The sequence below is a fragment of the Dasypus novemcinctus genome, chromosome 21 (genome assembly GCF_030445035.2).
Source record: "Dasypus novemcinctus isolate mDasNov1 chromosome 21, mDasNov1.1.hap2, whole genome shotgun sequence".
In the NCBI taxonomy this organism is placed as follows: domain Eukaryota; kingdom Metazoa; phylum Chordata; class Mammalia; order Cingulata; family Dasypodidae; genus Dasypus; species Dasypus novemcinctus.
The window spans coordinates 7789929-7814310 of NC_080693.1; the positions used below are offsets into that span (position 1 = coordinate 7789929).

Here is a 24382-nt window from a genome sequence, read left to right on the forward strand (position 1 = left end):
CTCAACCACTGAATTACACCTGCTCCCTAGACTTAGTTTTGTCTTTCCAAAAATAAGGTTTATAATTGCAAGCTTTAAGACTGAGGTCTTGGCTCATTAGCATATTCTCTTTTATGAGGCAATGTTCATCCCTATTAGATATTCTTCCCATAGGATTCCCTGTTATAAGTTTAAATGAGGATAATCTTCTTGCTCACAGGAGTGGATGTTAGATTTGGTTCTTGTAAAGGTGTTTTTTTTTTTAAACTTACAGTTTCAGTAAGATTGAGAGAATAGCAGGAATTCCTCAGATGGGGACGTTTACAGTTCTATGCTATCCCTTTCTAGTCCCATAAGGGATTTCACAAATACTTTTTCATTTTATGCCTAAAACACTTTGAAATGCATCATGGTATTACAGAAACCTGTACAGAATACTAAGATCTCATCTGTTATTTTAGATTCTATGTCAAATAAAGTTGAGTTAGGTTGTCTAAATAAACTGACTTGATGGGTTAAATCAGATATTGTGCAATAGAAAGTTTAGATTTTTGATAAAATAGCTCTTCCCTCCTTGGTCTCATATAGAAATCAGAGTTCCAATATATAGATAATAGCTCCTTTTACAATGAATTTTTACTCACTTTAATCTTTAACCATATCAGCCCCATTCACCTATTGATTGGACTTAGATCCTTTCTGTAGCTTCTTGAAGAGTTGTATGGAGTTGACTTTTGAGAATTAATGCTGATTTTTCAGCACCTTCAGAGCTAGATAATTTTAACACTGAGTCTTAGGTGTCACACAGACACCTAAAGTTTTAGGGAACTTTGAATTATGCATAAAGAACAAAAGCATCTCAGAATATGAAAATAACAAAATCCAGAAACAAATATGATTGCTGTAAGAGAATACAATCTAGGCTTAAATTTATTTATTTTTAAAATATAATAAACTTTATTTGAAAAGAGGCTTTAGATTACAGAAAAGTTACATCAGAAGTATAAGGGATTCCTATATATCCTGCCCTCTTCCCTTCCCCATCTTTCCCTATATAAAATATCTTACAATTTGGTGATAGTTTCGTTAAAATTAATGAGTAAATATTGAAGCATTGTATACTAGTCAGGGTTCTCTAGGGAAACAAAACTGACAGGAGATATCTGTAAAATAATACGAAATTTTATAATATTGTCTCACATGACTGTGGAAATGCACAAGTCCTAATTCCATAAGGCAGGCTGCAAACCAGGGCCTCCAGTGGAAGTCCTTGATGAACTCCCAGGAGACACTGACTGTCTGAAGTAGAGATGGTATTTCTGTCTCTAAATCCTGAAATCACTTCCCCTTTCAAGGTCTTCAACTGATTGGACAACACATCACTCACTGCTGATGGCAGTTTACTCATTGATGGTAGATATAACCAGCCATCTGTGCAATCAACTCACTGATGATTAAAGTCCATGAAATGTTCTTCTCTTACAATTAGCCCAGTGCTTGTTTGACCAAACAGCTCGGCACCATTACCTGGCTGACTTCATACATTAGCCTATCACAGACGGCTACTTACCAAAGTCTTTAGTTTACATTGTGGTTTTAAGTTAATTCCAATGTCCCCAAAATGCTCTATGTTCCACCTATTACTCCCTCTCCCTCCCTTCAGAACCTCTGGTAACCATTATCTTTATATCAATGTTACATGTTCCTCCATTGCTACAATATTAATAGTTTACTTTTTTATGGTTGCATTCCTTCCTAATGTTTGTTCATTCCTTAACATTGAGGACTTTGTTATGATACCGGCTCTGCTGCAGATTGAGAGGAGGCTTAGATCTTATGAGGCAGATGGAAGGAACTGTTTTGCTTTCAGTTCTAGATAGTCACTGTTTTTCTGGGATGGGGGTTGTTCATCATTATCATTTTGTGGGTTGTCCTGAGTGAATCTGATGGACTGGAGAGCAGGTGTTGGCTGCAATTCTGCTGAGTTTCAGGTCTCAACTGGAATATGAACAGACCAAACATTTAAGTCTCTGAGACATATATTTATTGGGTATAGTGCTAATTACAGGTTCAAGTAAAAGGGATAGAAGAACCTTGTGTAGGACATTTATAAATGAGTCTAACTCTGTTACATTGGGGAAATAGGTTCTCATATTCCAAGATAAGGCCCAACAACATGATAGTGATTTCAAGAGATTCTGTCCTTGCCTATGCTGTCCAGAGGGCTCCAGAGCCCTCAGCAGCACCCCTATTTGAGGCTTTGTTTACAGTGGCAGTTAGTGCAGTCTGCCTGAGACATGCATGAGTGTAACTACTAAATGACACCCCCCAACTCAATATAAAAGCTCTTAGGCAAAAAAAAAACCCTTGTGTATTCGATGTTTCTCCCTTTTTGTCAAGGTCTTTTTCCAAATGCATCACTGGTTGTGCTTGGTATTAATCCCTTGGTGCCATGGATGCTCATCCATGGAAGTCATGTCCCATTCTAGGGTGGAGAAGGTAGTGTGTTTATTTGCTCAGTTTGGTTTAGAGAGAAGGCACATTTAAGTAAGAAAGAGGTTTTCAAGAGGTAACTCTTAAGCAATAATTACAAAGAAACAGGAACAGAACATTCCTACAATTGTATTTTTAACCAGAGACCTCCAACCCTCCCCTCCAGTCATGCTCACTCTCTCAAATTCCTGTGCCACCATCACCCCCATCCACTGCCAAACCCCCACCTTTCACCTTATCATAGGTTCTTCCCAGATTGAGGATTGGCTCACCACTCTCTACTCCCTTTATGTCTCCTGGTAATCTGTTTTTCAGACTCTCTGTGAGTCTGTTCAATATGTTTGGTTATATCAGTGAGGTCATGGAATATTTGTCCTTTAGTGACTAGTTAACTTAACATAATGTCTTCAACATTCATTCTTCTTGTGTGTGTCAATACTTCTTTCCTTCTTACAGCTGATTAATATTCCATTGTATGTATATACCACATTTTTCTCATCCATCCATCTGTTATTTACACTTGGGTTGCTTCCAAATTTTGGCAATAGTGAATAATGCTGCTATAAACATTACTGTACATATATCTGTTCATGTCCCTGCTTTCAGTTCTTCTGGGTATATACCTAGTAGTTTGATTGCTGGATCATATACCAAATCTATAGTTAGCTTCTTAAGAAACTGCCAAACTGTCCTCCACAATGCCTGCACTACTCTACATTCCTACAGCAGTGGATGGGTGTTCCCATTCCTCCATATCCTCTCCATCATTGTAGTTTTCTGTATTTTAGGTTTGTTTGTTTTTTTATAGCAGCCAGTCTAATAGGTTTAAGATCATATCTCGTTGTAGTTTTGATTTGCAATTCGCTCATAGCTAGTGATGCTGAGCATCTTTTCATGTGCTTTTTAGCCACTTGAATTTCCTCTCTGGTAAACTGTCTATTCAAGTCTCTTGCCCATTTTTTAAATGGGTTGTCTTTTTATTTTCAAGATGTAGGATTTCTTTCTATATGCTGGATATTAGATCATTAACAGTTAAGTGGTTCCCAAATATTTTTTCCATTGAGTAGGCTGCCTTTTCACTTTCTTCACAAACTCCTCTGAAGGACAGAAGTTTTTAATTTTGAGGAGTTCCTATTTTTCTTTCATTGCTTGGTTTTGGGTGTGAAGTTTGTGAAACCATTTCCTAGTAAAGATCTTGTAGATGCTTCTCTACATTATCTTCTAGGAGCTTTGTGCTCTTGGCTCTTATATTTAGGTCTTTCATCCATCTTGAATTAATTTTTGTATAGGGCATGACATAGTGATCCTCTCTCATTCTCTTGGATATGAATATCCATTTCTCCCAGCATCACTCTGTACCAGTAGGGTGAGCTGGGTGGCCTTGCTGAATATCAGTTGGGCATACGTTTGTGGGTCTGTATCAGAACTCTTGGTTCAGTTCCCGTGGTCAGGATGTCTGTCCTTGTGCCAATGCCATGCAGTTCTGACCACTGTAGATTTATAGTATGCTTTAAAGTCATGTAGTGTGATCACTCCAATTTTGCTTCATTCTTTTTCTATATGTTTTTGGCTTTTGGGGGCCACTTGACTTTCCAAACAAATTTCATCATTGGCTTTTCCAGTTCAATAAAAAATACTGTTGTAATTTTTATTGGGATTGTGTTAAATCTGTAAATCAGTTTGGGTGGGATAGACATTGTAATGATATTTATTCTTACAATCCTTGAACATAGAATAGTCTTCCATTTATTTAGGTCTTCTTTGATTTCCTTTTTTAAATAACGTGTACAAGTCATTTACATCCTTAAATTTATTGCTACATATTTGATTATTTTAGTTATTATTGTAAGTGAAATATTTTCATTCACAGACTGCTCAGTGTTAGTGTAGAGAAATTCTGGTTTTTGCATGTTGATCTTATATCCTTCCACTTTGCTGAACTCATCTATCAATTCTATAAGCTTTGTTGTGTATTTTGGGGCACTTTCTACATATAAGATTGTATCATCTGCAAATAGTGAAAGTTTTACTGCTTCCTTTTCAATTTGGATTCTATTTATTTCTTTTTCTTCTGGCTCTAAATCTCTTATGAGAATTTTCTAAATGAAGCTAATTTTAGAAATAAAATCATTTGACAATTAATTTGTATTGAGGACATCAACTACAGACCATAATAGAAGTTTCGTTCTGTTTCACCTTTACACTTCGTGTTGATGATGAACCTTTCACATGTACCTGACTGCTTGTGCTGTCAGAGAAACATCAGAGTAAAACAATGTAACTGACAAGGAAATTTGTTTTCTTTTTCTGTGACATATAATATCTTAAAAATAACTAAAACCATGACTAACAATACCATACTCTTGTCTTATATCAAGATCATTATCATGACATAGCATGAACAGTGAGAACATTGTTAAGTCTCAAGGAATTTTATACAAACTTTATTTATATTAATATTTTACCCTAACAAATTTAACCAACCAAGGGTTAAAAATCTATTTTAAAATTTGTCATACTTCCTAAAGACCTCCCATGTAATTCATGACCTATTAAATGAACTTTATTTTTAGCACCTCACTTTTTGAAAGGTGAAAGAAAATATTAGTTGCAACGGTTTGAAATAAAAAGATATTCCATAGGGTTTGACATTGAAAAAGCAAAATGTCAAAAGTTGTGAGATTTAAACATTATGTTAAAGAGGAAAATGGGTTACTGTGAAGAAATGTGGTTTTTTTTTGCTCAGCTAAAGTTAAGAAAAGACTTAGTTCTTTAAAATGTGAGAATATTTTTCTTAACCATGAGCATGAAAAAGTTAACATAAAGTAGTTATTTTGATAAGACACAGACTTTCTGCCTTTTACACTGATTATTCAGAAAAAAACTCTTTACAGTGTCTTCCTAAAACAGACCAACAGTGGAACTGATGTAGCTCAAGTGGTTGAGCACCTGCTTCCCATGCATGGGTTCCCAGGTTCGATCCCCGGTAGCTTCCAAAAACACAACCATAACAAACAAGCAAACAAATGAAAAAAAACCAACTCAAGGGAGCTGGTGTGGATCAGTGGTTGAGCACCAGCTTCCCACATAGGACATCTGGGTGTCAGTTCTGAACCTGAGTACTCAAACAAACAAAAACAGACCAATAAACCAAGAAATAATGTCACCTTAATAGAGAGAAAACCAAGTTTCAGTTTTTCATCAGTATATTATTTGAAAGTAAGGTTTTTAAAATTTTTATACATAGACCCATTAAATCTTTCCCATCTTTGACCATAATTTCCTATGCCATGAACCTTCTGTCACTTTCTGTATCTATTGAGGTTTTGTCCTACATTTTCTTCTTTCTCGTTCCATAACAATCAGGCATTTTACTTCAGGAAAAACTACTTTATTTTTCCTTAATAAAAATACATATTTAAGTTACCAAATTGATTTTGGAAACTGTCTTCAACTAAACAAATTACAATGAAAAATTACCATCAAAATAGAACTTGACAGAATAATGTTAAATGCTTAAAACACCTTAGTTAAAGCACTTTGAAACAGTAACATACAATCATTTAGCAAAGATGAATAGGTATTACACTGTTTCCCCCAAAATGTATCATATATGATTTAATTTTATATGAATTTTGAAATCTATGAGGATATTTTGCCTCTACAGTTTTGTTAAATGCTTGGAATTAGTTATAAATACAATTTAATTCACGGGAAGCTTGGAGAGAAATTTTCTCTTAAATGAATTACTTCTATTTACTTAAAATGCAGTGTAATGAAGACACTTGCTTTCTTAGAGGTGAAGAGTGTGGGTGGGTGCTGTTATTTTTGGGATTGTCCAGATTGTTTACAGTAACACAAGTATTAGTGCCCTGAAATCTAGTGCCCTAGGGTATGTTGGGGTTTATTTAGCTGCTGTTTTAGCTTGAGAGGATTTTTTTCTCCATTCTTTTTCTTTTAAAATAATTTTGTCTATCTAGATATACTGACATTCACCAGCAGTTCTGTAAATCAATTGGCAAAAATCTGAGTAATCAGGCTTATAAATCTAAATAAGATTTAAATATTTGCAAGGCCCACTGGGTCTTCAACAAGATTTAGGAAATATTCTTACAGAAGGGGATTTAGGCTATGTCAGGACATAGAGAGAGAAGACAGGAGAATTTCAAAGAGCATCAAAAGCTTGACTTCCCCAATTTCTAGGATTCTAGGAGTTTTTATTCATTTTGGAGCTATAAAAATGTTCTAAAATTGATTGTGGGGATGAAATCACAGCTCTGTGATTATACTCAGAACCATTGATTATACACTTTGGATGGATTGGATGGTGTGTGAATAAAACCAATTTGAAGGAAAAAAAAGGAAGAAATTATAGCCATGCAAGATACCTGCAGGAAGGATTCATCTACCATCCTGTCAAAGGTAAGCCTCAGCTGTATGAACCTGGTCATTCAATATCAAATCTAGGATAGGTTAAGTTAGGAGGTCAACACAATCACCTGGGTATAATTAAAGTTGAGGTTAAGCACTCCCCCAGCAAAGGCTTTGGAAAATTTTCAATTTAGTGAAAAATTAATCTGACCTCAAAACCATACCCTGAGGTCTTATAAAAGGATAACTTCAGGGAGTAGATGTGGCCCCAGAGGTTCGGTGCCTGCTTCCCACATGTGAGGTCCCAGGTTCAGACCCTGCTGCCTCCTAAAATAAAACAAAACAAAACAAAAAATCAAATAAAAAGACCAACTCAGGGGAGCTGATGTGGCTTAGTGGTTAAGTGCTGGATTCCCATGTAAGGGGAATCCTCCACCCCAGTACCTGAAAAAAAAGGATAATTTCATAAAGATGGATCATAGTCATAATCTTTGAAACATAATGAAGTTTTCAAAATCATTTCAGTAGTTAAATATAAGATGTTACAAAAGACAAAATCTTTGCATGCAGAGAGTACCATTGTGTGCATGTACATAAAAGAATCTCTCTGGAGTCCCAGTGAATGATTAGTCTAGAATTCTATACAGAGAATTGAATTAATGAATATATTCAAGCAAATATTTTATCATGTCTCTTCTCCTTCCCAACAACAGATTTTTCTCATTGGAGAGAATCCATTTTAATCAATGATTTGGTGAAGGTTTCCATCACAACTTCAAATTTACTCAATATGTGCCAACACACATGGTAAAGAAGCCCTATGTCAGCCCAGTTGTTCTTTTTTTCAAAGTCCCAGACAGTGAACTTAATTTTTTTAAAAAAATTTAATTGTATTTTTTGGATGACATGGATCACAAAGAATGTTACATTAAAAAATAAAAGAGGTTACCATATACCTCACCCCCACTTCACCCCACTCCTCCATCAACCTCTTTCATCATTGTGGCACCTTCACTGCATTTTGTGTATACATTTTGGAGCACTGCCACACAGCATGGATTATAGTTTACAATGTAGTTTACACTCTCCCCCAGTCCATTCAGTGGGTTATGGTAGGATATATAATCTCCAGCACCTGTCCCTGCAATATTATTTGGGACAACTCCAAGTTAAAAAACCCTCAGTGACCAGTGATCCTGTAATGAACATAAAAGCAAAGTCACATGACAGTTCAATTTTATGACTATTGTCTTTGTGAGGAAGCCTTCAGAAGAACTTGTGTGCTTAGATAAAATTAGAGAATTCACACTGGAGAGAAATTATATGACATCTGTGTGGGAAAGCATTCAGCCAACCTTCCAATCTCCTCAGGAACCTGAGAGAATTCACACTTGAGAGAAACCCTATGAATATCATTTATATGGGGAACTTTCTCTCATCTGTCTATGTTAGATAACATGAAAACTCACATTGGAAAGAAACAATATGAATGCCAGATATGAGAAAACACTCCGTAATTGTTCTAACCTTAGTTGACAATAGAGAGAAACCATACGAATGTCATGTATGAGTGAAAGCATTCCATCAATAAATTGCCCTTAGATGACAAGATAAAATTCACACTAAAAATGTTACAAATATGCAAGGTTCTCCAGCCTCAACTCTAACCTTCAAACAAATGAAAGAATCCTCAGATGAGTGTAATCCAGTGTCAGTGTAATCAATGAGATACAGAATTCCCAACTATGTGTTGCCCATTCTATGAGAAGAAGCCAGTACCCCATTTATGCCAATGCTCATGTCATAGGTATTGGGGCTCCACCTTCATCCTCTATCACCAGATAAGTAGACCTTCCAGATAGACGTAAGAGGGGAGCAAAGCCAAAGGGGTGGGCAAGGCATCCTGATTCTTCCTAGGCCATCCCTGGTGCAGAAGCCAGGTCCGAGGAGACATACAGGGCCACCTTGTGTAGCAACGTGCTTCCAGCTCCTCACACTCAGCAGCAAACCCTGGGATATAAGCTTTGAGCTGGAAGTCATCCACCATTTGTGTTCTTAGAGGGTGAGCTTTGTCTTGACTCCTGCCCTGAGACTGAGGTCATCTTACGGTTGCAGGGGCACACAAGTTGAGTATGAGGGTAGGAGAGAAAGGGGCTGGACCTGATACTCTTCTGAGGGGAAATGGCTTTCCTCTGACCTTCGGTAGGCACCTATCCCCCAGACATGGCTCATGGGGAAAGAGCGACATTGGGTGGGATGGCTGGCAGGGTACAGCACGTTTGTCTGACATGAAGCTGTGTTTACAGAGCAGGCATGAAAAGCACTGCGCCCACTCAGACTGTGTGTACAGGAGCACTGGATATACTGATGGGCATGAATGCCTTCTCCCAACCACCCCTACAGCGTGGCTAATGAAGAGCCAGGAACTGCTCCTGTGACCAGCACCTGACTGGAGGGAAACATGTTTTATCTCAGAAAATATTAGAGAATGTGGTAAGGAGAGAGTGGACACTGTCAGAACTTTAATCCATCCCAGATTCCCATCAAATTGTGGTGATTAATGGCTGGTATCAGAACATACCAGGATGCAGGTCCAGATTTAAACCATCTAGGATTCTAGCAAGATTGGTGGGTGGCTGGGAGGTGGGATGCTCTGACCCTGGGAATAGACTGAGAAGGAGGGGGATTCCTCCAGGAGCAGATCCAGATGCCTGGATGTGCAGTACCCACAAAGCACTTTTTCTCCTCTTCACCTGTACAAGCCTTCATACTGGCATTGCGTGGACACTGGGCCACACCAGTGAATTAAGCATTGGGGTAACCTCCCCAAATCCATTGCTTTACCAAAGGGATGTGTGTTGGGCTTGGGCAGAAAGCAAGAGCTTGAAAGTTGGCTAATGCAGTGTGAAGCAGCAAAGAACAATGTCAACCATAATCCATGCAGTGCAGCAGCGCTCCAGAATGTATTCACCAAATACAGTGAATGTGTCACCCTGATGAAAGAGGTTGCTGATGATGAAAGAGGTTGTTGATGTGGGAGGAGTGGGGTATATGGGAACTGCTTATATTTTTGAATGTAACATTTTTTTGTGATCTATGTATCTTTAAAACAAAAGACAATTAAAATTTTAAATAAATAGAAGAAACAGCAGGGACTGGGGGAAGGAGCTCTGTGCTCTGGTTATCATATGGGGTTGTGGACCCTGGCTCAGCACCTGGAGAAGGAACAGGGGCAGCCAGGCTGTGCCGGACTGGAAAGTGGGGAATGGGCTGGAGGAGGAGGAGGAGGAAGGAGAGTTCTAGTTGCACAATGGTCTTGGACCTGGAATCCTCCCTCAGAGATCTGGGACCTCTCTTTTCATTTATTGTGTCTCTCACTCTCTCACTCATCTTCTTATTTTCCCTGTCCCCTTCCAGCTCTACACTGAGCCTTTCACGTGCATCTTTTCTTTTTAAGCAGGCAATACTTCTGGAAGGAAGCATAAGTAGACAAGGATCCTTTCAGAGTGAGGACTGCAGACAGTGGCCATGACCTGGAGTTGGGAATAGGGGTCAAGATCACATGAGCATTTGGCTCATCAGTATCACCATCTCCAGCTTACCTTGAGCAAAACCAAAGTATCAAAGCAAAGTTCTCAAAGGATATATCCTCTAATCTCACAGAAACAACAAACACACCAGGGAGACAATTGTACGGCCCCTGATTAACAACTAAAAAATTATGCTGAAGGAAAAACAGAAAACAAAGCTCTGAGTCCAGCAGAAGATAATTTAACATTTGACAGAGATGCATTGAGTCATGAAATCATTTAATTTGCAATTTTTTTCAACAGTGTAACTACTGACAGTCTATACCAGATAAAGTTCTAATTTTGAAATTCACTAATAGTCTTTTTAATTTCTTTTTTACCTTCTGCAGCAAAAGGCTCTCTGCACACATGCACACACATATCTAATCAGGTCACTCCATCACTTTCATACTTCAGTATTTTCCAATAATCAGACTGGGACCATTGGGCTCACCATGGTCTTCAGGCTTGTAGCCAACCAGCCTGCCCTCCTCTCCAGGCCAGGCTATCACACTCAGCTGCCAGCCACGTGCTCTCAGTTCCTCACGCACAGCAGGTTCTCAGGTGTTTCAGGATTTCACACGTGTTCCCTCAGAATGAAAAAAAACAACAACCTCCAAAACTATTATTACTTCCACCAAAAATTTTAGAACTTTCCCCTGTGAAAGCTTTATGGTCAAAATTTCTTAAATTTCCAAGAAGACTTTATCACCACAAATTAAGTATATATGGCTAGGTATCTAAAGTATATCACTCATTTTTCTTTAAATTATCTCTTCCAAACTAAACAGCATGTGTCACATGGGCAGATGATCTGTTTTGCCAGTGTAATTCCCCTCCCTGGCCCAAGTCTGAATCCTAGTACTCATGCAACCAACATTCACTTATGACGAAGAGTACCACACTTGCCTTTAGATTGTTGCAGTGTAACTAGGTGTAAAAGTATAGAAACATATAAAGAAGCCTAAAATTGAATATTTGATTATGAAAAATGTTTGCTTCAAAAATAACAAAGAGTATACATTCTTTTTTTTAAAGATCTATTTATTTATTTATTTCTCTCCCCCCACCCCACCCCACCCCAGTTGTCTGTTCTCTGTGTCCATTGGCAGCATCTTCTTTGTCCGCTTCTGTTGTTGTCAGGAAGCACCAGGAATCTGTGTTTCTTTTCTTGTTGTGTCATCTTGTTGTGTCAGCTCTCCGTGTATTGGCATCATTCCTGGGCAGGCTGCACTTTCTTTCATGCTGGGCAGCTCTCCTTATGGGGTGCACTCCTTGTGCATGGGGCTCCCCTATGTGGGGATACCCCGCATGGCAGGGCACTCCTTGCACTCACCAGCACTGCACATGGGCCAGCTCCACACGGGTCAAGGAGGCCCGGGGTTTGAACCGCGGACCTCCCATGTGGTAGACGGATGCCCTAACCACTGGGCCAAGTCCACCGCTAGAGTATATACTCTTAATTTCAGAAGTATTAAGCAAGTCAAAATATTCCTTTTGGAAATAATTACTTTACAGAAAATCAAAATATTTTGCCTGAGTTTTCTTCACAAATAATTTTTTTTCTTTCTCTCAGGAGATATCCAAAGAAATTCAAATGTTTGATTTTATATAAAAATAGTTGAAACATACCCTATGTATAGTCAAATCAATAAAGGAGATAAACAATTCCTGGCCCCTTTAATATTTTAGGCTTGATTAAAAAAATCTTTTCTTGAAAGTTAGGGTCTCACACTGTATTTGTCAGGGCTCTCTAGGGAACAGAATCAACAAGAGATATCTGTCAATAGTAAGAGATTTTATCAGAGTCCCTCACGTGACTGTGGGGTTGCACAAGTCCAGGTTCTGAAGGCAGGCTACAACCAGGGGCTCCAATGAAAGTCCACTGAAGGTTCTTTTCATTTTTTTATTCTAAATTTTTTTTAAAAAATTTATTAAAGTTAATAGAGCACATAGAATGTTACATTTAAAAAAATGAGATTCTCATATAACCTACCCCCATTTCCCAATGCCCCCAGCCCCCCACCCCCATTATTTCTGTAAATTGTATTTTTTTGAAGATATATACATCACAAAAAAGGTTACATGATAAAAAGCATAAGAGGTTCCCCTATACTCCCCATCCCCCCCACCACTCCTCCCACACTAACAACCTCCCCCATCATTTTGGCACACTCATCATACTCAGCAAACACATTTTGGGGCACTGCTGCACCACGTGGATAATAGTTTACCCTGTAGTTCACACTCTCCCGCAGTACATTTAGTGGGTTATGGCAGGATATATAATGCCCAGCATCTGACCCTGCAATATCATTTAGGACAACTCCAAAGTCCCAAAAATATGTCCCCTCATCACATCTCTTCTTCCCTCTAGGGAGTGGGAAGTTGCCCTCAGCAACTACTGTGGTCACTTTGACCCCATCAGTGATACAATTTCTTCTAATAGTAGTCACAAAAGTTTTATAGTAGAATATCAGTAAGTCCACTGTAATCCATATTTTACTCCTCCATTCTGTGGACCCTGGGATAGTGATGCCCCCTCCACCTCTATACTGAGACGGGGCTTAGATTCCACATGGATGATGGATGCAATTCTCCTGCTTGCAGGTGTAGGCGCTCTCAGTTCCCTGGTGTGGTGACTGACCATCTTCACCTCCCTGTTAGCTGACCTGCATAAGTCCAATGAACCAGAAAGTAGGAATTGCAACTCTGCTGAGGCCCAGGGCCCTGCTGGCACTTGGACAGTCCAGAGATTCAAGTCTCCTGAGCATACACCAACCCTAGCACCAACCAAAGGTTCAGTAAAAGAGTAAAAGACAGAAGAGGCATGTGTAGAAAGGTCACATCTGAGTCCAACTCCATCACACTGAGGAACACAAACTCCAAAGTAGGGCCCACTGACATGGTACTGAGCTCCAGAGCTATCTGCCATGATCATATCCCTGTGGGCCTCTGCAGCCCTCAGGAGAACCTGTACCTGGAGTTGTATCCACTTTGGCTGTTTCTGGGGTCCCTGAGGAGTACATAATCATAACCCCTCTGATGACCCCCTGACTCTTTTTTGAAGACTCTTAGCCATATAAACTCATTTGTCTTTGCCATTTCCCCATTTTATTCAAGGTCAAAAAGTTTTTAACACATGATCCTACATATGGGCTGAGATATTCTGCTGGTCTGAGTTGACCCTTTCATTCAAGGTCTCTTTCTATGTATAGCACCAGCTGGTGCTTGGTAGTAATACCTCAGCACCAGGGAGGTTCATCCCCAGGAGTGATGTCACACACTGGGCACAATTTAATGCATTTACACGCTGAGTTTGGCTTAGAGTGTGGCCACATTTGAGTAACATGGAGGCTCTCAGGAGGTAACTCCTAGGCACCCTGCAGCTCTAGGCCTAGTTCATATTTCAGGCACACAGACTCATAAGCATAGTCATCAGTATCAAGGGCTCATTGTTGGAAAATCCTTCTTTGTTGGTCTTTGCCATTGCTCTTGGGGGATTGTTGCTGTTCCATTGGGGAATGTGATAGACCTCCCCTGGCTAGGAACTCAGCACTCCCTCAGTTGTCATTTATAACTGCTATCCAGACATTTTTATGTTCCCTGTATACATGCCCTGGAGAACTCCTTCTCAACCATGTGCCCCCCATTAATAACACCCCACACCAGTGTTCCTCTCCTGCCATAGTTGAACCTCTCTTACACTGAAGGTTCTTGATGAGTTCTGGGAGTCGTTAGCTGTCCATAGATGAGTTGGGAAATTCTCACTCAATGCTGGCATCACTTCCCCTTTTAAGGTATTCAAGTGATTGGATAAAGGGTCACTCATTGCTGATGGCAATCTGCCTGATTGATGTAATTGTAAACAGCTATCTATGATTTACTAGAGTAGTAAAGTCAATGGTGACTAAAGTCCATAAATGCCCTTACATTACAGTTAACCCACTGCTTGCTTGACCAAACAACTGGTCACAATTACTTCGATAAGTTGACACAATAGTCTAACCATCACATATACTATATTACATGGTTCATGAATCAGGATCATTTGATTCAGAAAACAGAAGGGTGCTCTGGAGAGGAAGTGGAAAAGGGAAAATCATATAAGGAGAAGGTGGAAGCAAATGAAGCAATGTTGTTTTTGGCTGATGTTGCTTCAGTTTTACATAGGGGGTGTCTTACAATGTGGGGAGCAGTTATACCTTGAATACTATGGTTTGCTTGTCTGTTCTGCTAAGCTAGCTCTACAGGACCAAAGGAATTTTTATCACCAAGTATTGATTATCTGCAGCTCTTTAGGATGTGTTCCATTTTCTCAGAAAGTCCCTGGAGAACAATTGTTTTTGACTTCTGGAAAACCCTTCTGGGAAAGGCGGTCCATTCCCAGCAATGCCCAATGAAGGCAGCCATTTTATTTTACTCAGCCAGCTTATAGGATTGTACATCCTTTAGGACATCAGGTAAGTCTGAAATGAAGAGACATATATTGTGTGGTATTTTCCTTGTTTAGTAAACTGTCATATAAAAGCATGAAAAATATATTTGCATTGACCAATATATTGGTATTGGCCACATAACTATTATACTTATAAAGAGCAATACTGACACTCCAGCATGAGAGACTTGGTTGTTTTACTCGTCTCCCTGGAAATAAAAAGCAGCACTGCTTTTCTTTCTGAAAGCACTGCATATCACTGCCCCAAACCCTGAATCCACAAGACTGAGACCTCTGGATAGAGACGTGAATATTGCTTTGGTCATATATGAATTACAGAATGAAAGGACATAACCTATTTTCATTAACTGTATCTACCTCTTTTATATAATTAGAGGGAAATATGTGTTTTTTGGTGTAATTTGATTACGTTTTTCTTCTGTGACACTGACACAGGATATGGCCTGCCTCACATGCTTAATGAGGTTATTAGCAGCATAAATAGTAACCATCCCATCTGATTTTTCTAGAGCAAGAAAGCAGCTTTGAGCCCTGGAATGTACTGACAGCATCTTCAATAAGGACCCAGTGTCCCTCGCTTCTCTTTATATTTTGGCTCTGGTGAGTACCTGAAAGAAGTTTCCTCAGGAGTGATGGACCTCCTTTACTGTGTAAATAATGATCTGAATGTAGATATTTGGAGTCAGGCTATCAGGGAGCCAGTGAGGTTATTGTAGAAAAGAAATTACTCTGGAATTTAAGTCATATGTAATGGTTGGATGGGAATCTGCCTTATATTAGGATTCTGAGGTCCATTTTGCTGCAGTGAGTCCCAAGAGGGAGAGAGAAAACATTGGGAAAAACACAAATAAATATAGATGAGAAATGTCATCACCAGATGTATGGACATGGGAAGACTAACATAGTGCCAGGGGGAAGAGAGGAATTCTGAAGGTTTAACATTTAAACTGACACTGAAGGAAATGAGAGAGTGGTGGATGGGGTTGGAAGGTGGTGAGTGAGGATAATAGTGCTCAGTGCAGAGAGAATAACAATGCTCAATTGTGTTTGTGTGGTGCTGAAGCTATTGCTTGACTAAATCCTGACAGAAGCAACCTTTCCTACTGATTTCCTACAGAAGTTTCTTTTTTCTTGGTTTAAAAACACCATCCCCCGGTGGCGGACTTGGCCCAGTGGTTAGGGCGTCCACCTACCACATGGGAGGTCCGCGGTTCAAACCCCGGGCCTCCTTGACCAGTGTGGAGCTGGCCCATGCACAGTGCTGATGCATGCAAGGAGTGCTGTGCCACACGGGTGTCCCCTGCGTAGGGGAGCCCCACGCGCGAGGAGTGCGCCGCATAAGGAGAGCCGCCCAATGCGACAGAAAGTGCAGCCTGCCCAGGAATGGTGCCGCACACATGGAGAACTGACACAACAAGATGATGCAAAAAAAGAAACACAGATTCCTGAGCTGCTAACAACAGAAACGGACAAAGAAGACAACGCAGCAAATAGACACAGAGAACAGACAAATGGGGGTGGGGAATAAATAAATAAATAAATAAATAAATCTTTAAAAAAAACACCATCCCCTTTATGCATATTGGTAGGAAACTTTTCTCATCTTATATATAGTAAGGAGATGATTAGATGATCTAATCCAAGATCCAGAATATAGCTTGATTTGGTCTTGTACTTTATAACTGGAATAAACTGGTTCTGTCAGCAGGAACATGTGCACTTAAGAGAAGCCTGACCTAAAAGTTAACTTTCCTTCATTAAAATAGTAAAAAACACATACAGCTACCATTGCACCTCCATTTTCTTACATGCAATGTATGACCAAGTATGTTCTTCTTTTATTTAATTTCAAATCACATCATAACATATATTTTGAGAATATAAATGTATTCCCAATGCAAACACAAAACACTGAGAAAATTAAACTTAGAAATAGGGGAAAAAACATTATCAGAATGAAAGGCTTTCACACTCTCTTCTTAATTTAATACAATGAACGACTTTAACAGATTTTCCAATTCAGTATGTTTTAAATAGCATATGCTCAGCTAAGACCTCCTCCTACCTCACCCAATCTCACTTAATCAACCTCAATATACTAAACCAGCCCCACAAAATCACATAATGCTCAGCCCAGCTTTCAGCTTGGGGAGACTGATTTGAGGAAATTAATGTCCTCAGGTCTGCAATGGGCTGGCCTTTGCTAATAAACTATTTTCTCGACATCCTCGTGTCACTGAATTGGAATCATGCACACGGGTCAAAAGGACTCTGTCAAGCAGTTTCAGTGTAGACAGGGAATTTCAAACATTAATTCCTGGATGCCAAGAAAATCGGTCATTTTCATTGTTTTTGTTTTTTTTTTTAATTATTTATTTTTAAAAATTACATTAAAAAAATATGAGGTCCCATTTAACCCCACCGTCCCCACCCCCCACTCCCCCCACGGCAACACTTGCTCCCATCATCGTGACACATCCATTGCACCTGGTAAGAACATCTCTGAGCATCACTGCACCCCATAGTCAATGATCCACATCATAGCCCACACTCTCCCATGTTCCATCCAGTGGGCCCTGGGGGGATCTGCAATGTCCCATAATTGTCCGTGAAACACCACCCAGGAAAACTCGACGTCCCAAAACCGGCTCCACATCTCATCTCTTCCTCCCATTCCCCAAACCCAGCAGCCACCATGGCTACCCTTCCCACACTCATTCCACATTTTCTCTGTGGACATTGGATTAGTTGTGTCCATTGCACATCTATGTCAAGTGGGGGCTTAGATTCCATATGGATACTGGATGCACTCCTCCTGCTTTCAGTTGTAGACACTCTAGGCTCCATGGTGTGGTGGTTGACCTTCTTCAACTCCATGTTAGCTGAGTGGGGAAAGTCCAATAAATCAAAGTGTAGGAGCTGAAGTCTGTTGAGGCTCTGGGCCTGGGTGTCATATTATCAGTCCAGAGATTCAAATCCCCTACATATATCTTAAACCCCAGCACCTATTACAATTCCAATAAAGTAGCATGGAAGTCTTGTGAAAAGAGATCCCCTCTGAGTCCAATTCCATCACGCAGAAACACAGGCTCCAAAGAAGGGCCTTCTGCCATGGCAGTGAACCCCATCTGCCATGACCATAGAACCCGTGGGTCTCTTTATCCCTCAAAAGAACCAATACCTGGGGTTGTATCTACTTTATCTGTCTCTCAGACTCTGCTCAGTTGTGCATAAGGGCATTCCTTCTGACAACCTCCAGACTCTTTTTTAGAGACTCATAGCCTTATAATCTCATTTCTCCTTTCCATTTCCCCCTTACATTAGGTCAAGCAGCATTTTGAAGTCATGTTATTATATGTAGACAGGGATATTCTGCTGATCCGTATTGAACCTTTAATTCAAGGTCATTTTCTAGTTGCATCTTCAGCTGGTATGTGGTAGTGGTCCCTCGGTGCCAGGGAGGCTCATCCCCGGGTGTCATGTCCCTCGCTGGGGGGAATGCACTGCATCTACATGATGAATTTGGCTGTGAGAGTGGCCACATTTGAGTAACATGAAGGCTGTCAGGAGGAAACTCCAAGGCACAGTGCTACTCTAGGCCTTGTTCTTATTGCAGGTGTACAGGCTCAAAAGCATAGCCATTAGTATCAGGAGCCCACTGTTGGGCCCTCCTTCCTTCCTGGTTCTTGCCATTGCACCTGGGGGACTGCCACTGCTCCTCCAGGGTCCACGACAGTGACCCCCCGGCCAGGGGCCCAGTACCCCCTCAGCTGTTGTTTTTAATTGTTTCCACTATGAGTATATCTAGGCATTACTATATACCCTGGGTATATGCCCTGTATAACTCCCTGTCAACCCTATATATCCTCTCAATAACATCCTATATCAGTATTCCTCCACTGCCATTGTTGAGTCACTCTGTGATCCAAAACTTCCTGTAAAGTGAATCCCAACAAATTGTCAGCTTCACAAGAGTCTTAGATCACCGAAATTCATATATACAATATACAGTACTTCCCCAGATCCACCATAAAACCTTTTCCCTTCCGCAGCGATAATCTTTTAACTTATTCATATCATATTTCCTGAAACTGATGTAGAGATTTCGAGACAATAGCTTTCAAACAAGGTGACAGCTGTACTTACTATGTGGTCCATACATTAGGTTGTACAGTTTTCTAAGTTTTTTAGTTATCCTATGTTTTGCCTAATGGTTTACATTATTAGTCTGTCATCCCCTATATGTTTTTGGTGTAATATTACATGTTTTTTATTCATCCTCATGTACTCTCACAAAACTCCTCTCTTGCCCCCATATTTACCTTGGTTCCATCCATTCCACATCCATTTTCCCCTCCCCTTGGGGTCCACAACACCAGCCAATCTCCATTTCCCAAGAAGCCATGTCCAGAGATACTTGCAGCAGTATTCAGGGCCTGACTTTCTCAACTGCCCTGTTGCCCTGGGAGCCATCCTTTCTCATGAGAGATACAGTTCTCTCTATTTGATGGCATTAGTCTTCTCCAGGATGTGGGTTCCCCCCAACTCTCACTTCTTGGATCTCTTCCCAATGGTACTACCCACCTTGGCATAATGAGCTTTCAGCTATTCCCCTGGAGTCCGTCCCGCATCAGACCTTACCCCCTGAGCACCTTAAACAGGTAAACCTCCTACTTATACTTTGATACGAGTTTCTCAACATTTTGTTCTCAACAAACACCTGACACTCTCCCATGTTCCTATGTTGCCCCTCCCTCCCCCCATTTTTTGGATAATATTACCCCTCTGCCCATCCCCAGCCCCCCTCCAACCCACAAAGCCCCATCCAAAGGCAACCCCTTGCCCCCATTTTGTCCCTTCTTTGTGCTCATACTTACCGCCAGCTCATCACAGATTCCCCCCCTGCAGACGTTAACTCACATCCTTCCTCCACCCCCCGATTTCCTGTAAGCCTCTTTTCCACACTCTAGCTCTCTGAGGCAGTTTGCCTATTTCATATCATTGAGGTCATGTAGTATTTATCCTTCAATGCCTGGGTTGCTTCACTCAACATAAGATTCTCAAGGTTCATCCATGTTATCACGTGTGATTGTAGTGTATTTGTTCTTACAGCTGAGTAGTATTCCATTGTGTGTATATACCACATTTTATTGATCCATTCATCTGTTGATGGACATTTGGATTGATTCCAATTTTTGGCGATAGTGAACAATGCTGCTATGAACACTGGTGTACATATATCGGTTTGTGTCCTTATTTTCAGTTCTGATGGGTATATACCCAGGAGTGGTATTGCTGGGTCATATGGCAAATCTATGGTTAGTTTTTTGAGAAACTGCCAAACTGTCCTCCAGAATGGTTGGATCCTTCTGCATTCCCACCAGCAGTGGATGAGTGTTCCCCTTTCTTCACATCCTCTCCAGCATTTGTATTCTTCTGTTTTTTTCATAGCTGCCAATCTTATGGGAGTAAGATGGTATCTCATTGTAGTTTTTATTTGCATTTCCCTGATAGCTAGGGATTTGGAGCATTTTTTTATGTGCTTTTTAGCCATTTGTATTTCTTCTTTGGAGAAGTGTCTGTTTAAATCTTTTTCCCATTTTTTAAATGGGTTGTTTATCTTTTTGTTTTCAAGATATATGAGTTCTTTATATATGCAAGTTATAAGTCTCTTTCAGATATATGGTTGCCAAATATTTTCTCCCATTGTGTGGGTTCCCTTTTTACTTTCTTGACAAACTCCTTTGAGGTGCAGAAGGCTTTAATTTTGAGGAAGTCCCATTTATCTATTTGTTCTTTTGCTGCTCGTGCTTTTGGTGTGATATTCATGAAGCCATTTCCTATTACAAGGTCCTGTAGATGTTTCCCTACACTGCTTTCCAAGATCTTTATGGTCTTGGCTCTTATATTTAGGTCTTTGATCCATCTTGAGTTGATCTTTGTATAAGGTGTGAGATGGTAATCCTCTTTCATTCTTCTACATATGGCTATCCAGTTCTCCAGGTACCATTTGTTGAATAGGCCATTCTCTCCCAGTTGAGAGGGTTTGGTGGCTTTATCAAATATTATATGGCTATATTCTTAAGGTTCCATATCTGAACTTTCAATTCGATTCCATTGGTCGGTGTGTCTCTCCTTATGCCAATACAATGCTGTTTTCACTACTGTAGTTTTGTAGTATATTTTGAAGTCAGGAAGTGTGATTCCTCCTATTTTGTTTTTCTTTTTCAATATGTCTTTGGCTATTCGGGGCCTCTTTCCTTTCCAAATAAATTTCATAGTTAGTTTTACTAGTTCCTTAAAGAAGGCTGTGTTGATTTTTATTGGAATTGCATTGAATGTGTAGATCAGTTTTGGTAGGATAGACATCTTAATAATATTCAGTCTTCCTATCCATGAACAAGGAATATTCTTCCATTTATTTAGGTCTTCTTTGATTTCCTTGAACAGTCTTGTATAGTTCTCGGTGTATAAGTTTTTTACCTCTTTAGTTAAATTTATTCCTAAGTATTTGATTTTTTTATTTACTATTGTGAATGGTATTTGTTTCTTGATTTCCTCCTGATCTTGCTCATTATTGGTGTACAGAAATGCTACTGATTTTTGTGCATTGATCTTATAACCTGCGACTTTGCTGAACTCATTTATGAGTTCTAGAAGCTTTGTTGTAGATCTCTCAGGGTTTTCTATGTATAGGATCATGTCATCTGCAAATAATGAAATTTTGACTTCTTCCCTTCCAATTTGAATGCCTTTATATCTGGTTCTTGCCTCAGTGCTCGAGCAAGTACTTCCAAGACAATGTTAAATAGGAGCGGAGACAATGGGCATCCTTGTCTTGTTCCCGAGTTTAGAGGGAAGGATTTCAGGATTTCGCCATTGTAAACAATGTTGGCTGTAGGTTTTTCATATATATTCTTTATCATGTTCAAAAAGTTTCCTTGTATTCCGATCTTTTGGAGTGTTTTTATCAAGAAGGGGTGCTGTATTTTGTCAAATGCCTTTTCTGCATCTATAGATATAATGATGTAATTTTTTTCCTTCAATCTGTTTATATGGTGTATCACATTGATTGATTTTCTTATGTTGAACCATCCTTGCATACCTGGAATAAATCCCACTTGGTCATGGTGTATAATTCATTTAATGTGTTGTTGAATATGATTAGCAAGTATTTTGTTAAGTATTTTTGCGTCTAGGTTCATTAGAGAAATTCGTCTGTAATTTTCCTTTCTTGTGGTGTCTTTGTTTGGCTTTGGTACTAGGATAATGTTGGCATCATAAAAGGAGTTCGGCAATGTTCCTTCTGTTTCGATTTTTTTGAATAGTTTCAATAGAATTGGTGTTAGTTCTTTCCGGAATGTTTTGTAGAATTCACCTGTGAAGCCGTCTGGCCCTGGGCTCTTCTTAGTTGGGAGATTTTTAATGACTGATTCTATCTCTGTGCTTGTGATTGGTTTGTTAAGATCATCAATTTCTTCTTTCGTCAGTATGGGCTGCTTATGTGTTTCTAGGAATTTGTCCATTTCCTCTAAATTGTCATTTTTGTTGGAATATAGTTTTTCAAAGTATCCTCTTATGATAGTCTTTATTTCTGTGGGGTCAGTGGTGATATCACCTTTCTCATTTCTTATTTTGTGTATTTGCATCTTTTCTCCTTTTTTCTTTGTTACTCTCGCTAAAGGTTTGTCAATTTTGTTGATCTTCTCAAAGAACCAGCTCTTGGTCTTGTTTATTTTTTCAAGTGCTTTCTTATTTTCTATTTCATTTAGTTCTGCTCTTATCTTTGTTATTTCCTTCCTTCTTCTTCCTGTTGGGTTACTTTGTTGTTGTTTTTCTAATTCCGTCAAAAGTGCAGTTCTCCAATTTTTGCTCTTTCTTCTTTTTTGATATGTGAATTTATGGCTATAAATTTCCCTCTCAGTACTGCTTTTGCTGCATCCCATAAATTTTGGTATGTTGTGTTATCATTATCATTTGTTTCAAGGTAGTCATTGATTTCTTTTGAGATTTCCTCTTTGACCCACTGTTTTTCTAAGAGTGTGCTGTTTAATTTCCAAATTGTGGTGTGAAGCAAGGGCTTCCATCCCTTGCAAATTTCCAGCTTCACTCCACTGTGGTCAGAGATATTGTTTTGTATGATTTCGATCTTTCTGAATTCATTAAGCCTTTCTTTGTGGCCTAGCATATGGTCTATCTTGGAGAATGTTCCATGTGCGCTTGAGTAAAATGTATATCCTGCTGTGTTTGGGTGTAATGATCTATATATGTCTATTAGATCCAGCTTTTCTAATATACTGTTCAAATGTTTTGTTTCTTTAGTGATTCTCTTTTGAGATGTTCTGTCCAGAGTTGATAGTGGTGTATTAAAATCCCCCACTATAATTGTAAATGCATCTATTTTTTCACTTTGTTTATCCAGCGTTTGTCTCACATATTTAGAGGCGCCCTTGTTAGGAGCATAAATATTTATGATTGTTCAATCTTCTTGACAGATTGTCCCTTTCACTAAAATATAGTATCCTTCTTTGTCTCTCACAATTGTTTCGCATTTAAAGTCTATTTTGTCTGATATTAATATAGCTACTCCTGCCTTTTTTTGGTTGTTGTTTGCTTGTATGATTGTTTTCCAGCCATTCACTTTCAATCTCCATGAGTCTCTGGGTCTAAGATGTGTCTCTTGTAGGCAGGATATAGATGGGTCATATTTCCTTATCCAGTGTCCCAGTCTGAATCTTTTGATAGGTGAGTTTAATCCATTGACATTCAGTGTTATTACGTTCAGAGAATTATTTATGGTAGCCATATTTTGGTTGGATTTGTGTTTGTTATATTTTATTTGTATTATTTTATTTTCCCCTTCTATTTTTGTCTTTCTTGTTACTCTTACACTCTCCTCCATCTCTGACTGTCCTGTTTTTTCCTTTCTTCCTGCCGAACTCCCTTAAGAATTTCTTGAAGTGGAGGTTTCTTGTTGATATACTCTTTCAGTTTCTGTTTATCTGTGAATATTTTGAACTCTCCATCATTTTTGAATGCTAGTTTAGCTGGATAGAGTATTCTTGGTTGGAAATTTTTTTCCTTTAGTACCTTGACTATATCATACCATTGCCTTCTTGCCTCCATCGTTTCAGAAGAGAAATCAGCACTTAATCTTATGGAGTTTCCCTTGTATGTGATGGTTTTCTTTTCTCTTGCTGCTTTTAGAATTTTTTCTTTGTCTTGAGCATTGGATAATTTGACAAGTATATGTCTTGGGGTGGGCCTGTTGGGGTTTATGACCAGTGGAGTGCGCTGTGCTTCTTGGATATGTACATCTGTCTCTTTCAGTAGATTTGGGAAGTTTTCACTCATTATTTCCTGCAACACTCCTTCTGACCCCTTTCCCTTCTCTTCTCCTTCTGGAATGCCTATAATACGTATGTTTGAGCATTTTGCATTGTCATTCAGGTCCCTAAGTCCTAGCTGGATTTTTTCTATCTTTTCATCGACCCCTTCTACTATCTGTTTG

At 39.3% G+C, this 24382-nt stretch overlaps 1 long non-coding RNA gene across 2 annotated transcripts in view; it reads left to right on the plus strand.

The window, feature by feature from the left end:
- Nucleotides 1–24382, plus strand: part of LOC101415176 (uncharacterized) — a 102202-nt gene that overhangs the window by 58059 nt on the left and 19761 nt on the right. The window contains exons 3-6 of one of the 2 annotated variants that reach the window (XR_011646722.1): nt 6766–6894; nt 9150–9336; nt 14735–14875; nt 15381–15471. This is a non-coding gene — a long non-coding RNA (uncharacterized lncRNA). The remainder of the gene's footprint in view (nt 1–6765; nt 6895–9149; nt 9337–14734; nt 14876–15380; nt 15472–24382) is intronic. The other variant, XR_009182239.2, reaches the window with a different exon arrangement.